The 5,244-nt window shown below is 45.0% G+C and overlaps 1 pseudogene; it reads right to left on the bottom strand.

The window, feature by feature from the left end:
• Positions 1-2,411: 2,411 nt before the first annotated feature.
• On the bottom strand, positions 2,412-3,209 carry LOC116070162 (annotated as a pseudogene).
• Positions 3,210-5,244: the final 2,035 nt, after the last annotated feature.

Raw genomic sequence — 5,244 nt, 5'->3', positions numbered from 1 at the left:
TGTACTGTCTGGCCTAGAACTCCTTATGTAGCTCTTGCTAGCCTTGAACTCGCAATCCACCTGCCTCAGCCCCCCCAATCAAACACTGGGATTATAGACATGTATCACCCACACTATACATCTGGCTTCAGCAACCATTTCTGCCATCTCCTTCAGAGAGGGTCAATCAAATGTATGTCCCTGGGAAAAAGAAACCAAGACAAAATTAAAAGTGGTCGAGATTGCCGGGCGGTGGTGGCGCACGCCTTTAATCCCAGCACTTGGGAGGCAGAGGCAGGCAGATTTCTGAGTTCGAGGCCAGCCTGGACTAGAGAGTGAGTTCTAGAACAGCTAGAGCTATACAGAGAAACCCTGTCTAGGGGGGGGAAGTGGTCAAGATTTTTAAGGCAAATATCCAGGAGAGATGTGTGGCAAAAGCAAGGACAGGAGGGGGTGGGGTGCTTCAGCCAGAACATTGAACACCTGAACAAGCTGAAGGAAGGAAGAGCCTCTGACTGTCATGACCTCTGACAGTTCTCTCGAAGGCAGAGCAGGAGAGGAGTGACTCTGCTCTAGGAAGAACTCTTTGTGCCCTTTCATAGTGGCACTTTCCAAGCAGAAGGGAGACCTATGGTAAGCATCAAGTGGGAACCTGAGGCTGTAGGTGAATCTGAGTCCTGTGCATGGCTTGAAGGCACATCAAGGGCACACTGTGATGCCGGCCTCACTGGATGCTGGGTGATGGGTGATGGACGATGGATATCCAGAGAGCTCCCTAGTGCATGGCTGTATGAAGCACGCACACAGCGTATATGTACTAAATGAAGATTCAGAACACAGGGCATTTCAAAATGCCTTCCTCTTGAATCAGTATCAAAAGTGGCTTTAGTTTCTGTTTCTCCATCTTCAATACAGATTATTTCTGATACAAATCGCAGCCCAACAGAAACCTTTAAAAATGCAGCCAAACAACTCTCAAATATTCTTTGGCACTAAGTTGGAGGAGATCCAGCTAAAAGGACATCACAGTGAATACTTCATTTATTGTCAGAACTGTATCAGGGAATACCTGATATCTCACACAATGGAGATCCCTTGACTTAGAACCATGAGAACATTACTGGAGCAGCTAAGTCAAAAGTCAAGATTCTGTAGAGCCAGCCACAGTTTAGAGGGGCAGCAGTAGACTCTTGGCTCCATGCATGGTCAAATGCAGTGCCTTCTGAGTTCTTCAGACCCGGTGTGATGCAGTTCACAAGCAGGTGTTCTGAAGGGGCTGCTGTCTTTGTCACCAAGGCACAAGGGCTAAAGGACTGCTATCGGGACGTGGATGTCTGATTCAGGAACTTCGAAAGAAATCTCTCAGAACTGTTTCTCTTGTGAGCATTGTTCAGGGTGTGCAGTCATTCTACCATGACTGCACAAACACGGCCAGCACACAGACAATACCTATTCTGTGAATCCACCGTAGCTGCTCTGAATCAGGCTTTCCATCCACATTCACTTCCTTTTCTACCTTTAATCATAGATCTAAGTAAAAACAAAGGCAAACAGACAAACAAACAAAACATTTCAAATGCCAGCCTGGAATCTTTCCAGTGATGAGCTACAGGCTTTATTTTAATCATCAAGATTTTACCGAAAACAGTGCTGCCTATGCAGCCTACACTCATAGTGAAACTCGTTGTGAATGCTTGCTGAAAACCAGCTGAAAGAAGCAAAACTTTATAACGCACATCTTCGGTCAGAGTATTCAAGATGCAGAGTGAGGCAGGAGGACGGTGAGCTCAAAGTCAGCCTGGACTACATCGTGAGTTCCAGGCTTGCCTGGGTTACATAGTAAGACCTTTTCTCAAAAATAAGTGTGTGTGTGTGTGTGTGTGTGTGTATGTGTGTGTATTTCCCCCCACCCTTGGGGCTGGAGAGGTGGATTAGCAGTTAAGAGCATCAGTGGACCCTGGCTCAATTCCCAACACCCACAAGGCAACTCACAACTGTCTACAACTCCAGTTCCAGGGAATCCTACACTCTCAAACAGACAAACATATGGGCAAAACATCAATACACATAAAATAAATAAATCACTTATTTATTTATTTGTTGTTTGTTTATTAATTAATTTATTTATTGCTACAGTTGCAGAGGACCCAAGTTCAGTTCCAGCACCCATTTCAAGAGGCTCATATCCACCTGTAACTCCAGCTTCAAGTGATCTGACGCCCTCTGCTGGACTCTGCTGGACCTGCATTCATACATACACATACCTATATATAGAAACACATCTACAAACATAATTTTAAAAATAAATCCTTAAGATATATTTGTAGTTAAACAGAAGAAATTTTTAAATCTTACAGAAAGAAAAATTGTCATGGCAAATTTTTTTTGATAATTTTGTAATTATATTTATGTACAGAAAACTTAGTGTACATTTAACCTAATTTAGTGGCCAGTTCTTTAGCCTTTGCCTTTTCCAGCTTGGCAATTTGAGCCACAGACTTAGGACCCAGGACGTTACCTTCCAAGTGGCAATGGATCTTGTCATGTCTGTCATTATAATTGGTCCTAATAGCTTCCACCAGCTTAGCCAGAGCACCCTTGTCTTCCAAGTTAACCTGTGTGAAGGCAACAGTGGTACAGGTCTTCCTGTGGACCAGGCACCCCAGCCTGGTCATTCCCTTGATGATGCAGTAGGGCACCCCCATCTTTCGGCACAGGGCAGGCAGGAAAACCACCAGCTCAATGGGGTCTACATCATGGGCAATCACCACCAGCTGAGCCTTCTTGTTCTTCACCAAGGTGGTTAGTGTATCAATTGCTTGGAGGACACATGGTCTCTTAGTTGGGATGTCCCCTTTGCCAACAGCTTTCTTCTCAGCACGGGCCAGTAGCCTTTGCTTCTTCTCCTGCTTTGTCTCTGGCCTGTACTTGTGGGCAAGCTTAATCAGCTGAGTAGCTGTTTTGCCTGTCCAGGGCCTGGGTGAACTGGTTAAAGGCAGGAGGTACTTTGAGACGCTTATAGAGGATGGCTCTTTGCCACTGCAGCCTGATGTAGCAAGGCCATTTGACGAAGCGTGTTAGATCTCTTTTGGGCTGGATGTCCTGCCCAATGCCGAAGTTCTTGGGCCTCTTCTCAAACAAAGGATTGACCACTTTCTTGGCCTCCTGTTTCTTGACGACAGCGGGGCCGAGACCACCTTCTTCCCCTTCGCCTTCTTTCCTTTGGGCATCCTGCTCGGCTGGTGGAGAGAGCTGCCTGCCAAGGCAAGCTTTACTCTCAGGACCTACCTGCCCAGGACTGGTTCCTGCCTGTAGTATCTGGTTCCAATGTCACACAATGAGGACAAAGCACCTTTCCTGAGCCTGCCCTTTCTCATCTTTGTTCCTAGTCTAGAAACAGCCACTCCTACGTTGTTTCTGAATGTTTAATTCCATACTAACCTTTTCTTTATTTTTAAATTTTTTGAGATTATTTATTTATTTTTTATCACGTGAGACTTTAAACCCCCACTCTCATCCCAGTTGCCCTCATACACACATGCATGCACAGTATCTACTAAGATACACATGCACACACACTATCTACTTTTTCCATTTAGTATAGGTTGTCTTATGACATCTTGAAATTAAAATCAGTGGTATGTCAGTGCCTAAAACATGCCTCCCTGTGCTGCATAGATGATTTACAGTCTGGACATTTTGGGTCTTGACTCTCTTGTACCAAGAGTATTCTGAAAAAGAAGTTGCATGTGGTCAAGCATGCTTGCTGGCTTGCTTTAACTTTATGAGTCTGCAAATGTCAGCATCTTGCCATGTGGCCGGCCTTAAGTACAATCCATTCAGAATGATAAACTTGCGGACTAGGAAAGCCCTTATCAGAATTATTCATTGCCAGCTTTGGCTAAGTGTAATTCCAGCTCCCAGCGATCTGACACCCTCTTCTGGCCTCTGAGTGCCTGCACTCTCCTGTGTAAATAACTACACAGAGATATACACCCTCACATTTAAAACAGAATCTAAAAAAGGATATTGTGAGTCTACTACGGGCTGAGTGCAAAGTATATGGGCCCTAAGTCTCTAGTTGCTAGAACATCCCCTCCTTGTGAAGCATTCTAGGACATTAATTGCCTAAATCAATTTGGTTCCCTGTGTCTGACACCCAGTCTCTGCACCAAGGGAGAAATACAGAAAAATCAAGTAGGTGGTGAACAAGAACTCAGTCCTTTGGGCTAGGGAGATGGTTCAGTAAACTTGAGTTTGGATCCCAGTGTGAGTTACTTTTTTATTGCTGTGAAGAGACACCATGACCTAGGCAAGTTATAAAAATAAATGAATGAATGAATCTTTCCATCGGGGGCTTGCTTGCAGTTTCAGAGGGTGAGTCCGTGATCATTGTGGTGTGAAGGACAGCAGCTGACAGGCAGGCATAGTTCTGGAGAAGGAACTGGGAGCTTCTGACCCCTTGTTCCTCAAGCAGAGAGTGACTGGGCCCATTCCTCCCAAAACAGTTCTGTCAACTGCTGGCCAAACGTTCAAATGAATGGACAGGAGTCATTCAAATCGCAAACCCCAGCACCTGAGTAAAAAGCCAAGCACAGCTGCACTGCACCGAAACCCTAAGTGATGGGGAGGCAGAGACAAGAGGGTCCAAGGTTTGCTGGCCAAGCAGGCTGGCTGAATAAGAGAACTCCGGGTTCAATGTGAGATGCTTTCTCAAAAAATCAGGAGGAGATGGGGTGACAAGATGACTCATCAGCTAGAAGGGTATTTACTGTGCAAACCTGACACCTGAGCTTGAGTTTCCCTGGGGCCCACAGAAAGGTGACAGGAGAGATCCCAACTCCACAAAATTATCCTCTGACCTCCACATGGGCTCCATGGGACACGAGCACATGAGAGCGCACATGCGAGCACACACACACACACACACACACACACTCCATGCATATACATACAATAATAAAAATAGCCGGGCGGTGGTGGCACACGCCTTTAATCCCAGCACTTGGGAGGCAGAAGCAGGCAGATTTCTGAGTTTGAGGCCAGCCTGGTCTACAGAGTGAGTTCCAGGGCAGCAAGGGCTATACGGAGAAACCCTGTCTCAAAAAACAAAAAAAATAAAATAAAATAAATAAAAATAAAGTTTGAAAAAGTGAAAAAAGGCACACATCATTGACCTTTGACCTCTGCATGCACATGTGTATATACATACAATATTGTGTGTATATATATACATACACATATATGTATATATATATATATATA

Source organism: Mastomys coucha, unplaced genomic scaffold, assembly GCF_008632895.1.
Source record: "Mastomys coucha isolate ucsf_1 unplaced genomic scaffold, UCSF_Mcou_1 pScaffold22, whole genome shotgun sequence".
NCBI lineage: Eukaryota > Metazoa > Chordata > Mammalia > Rodentia > Muridae > Mastomys > Mastomys coucha.
Note: the sequence above shows the minus strand (reverse complement) of the source record. Positions and strands in the feature narration are given on the sequence as shown.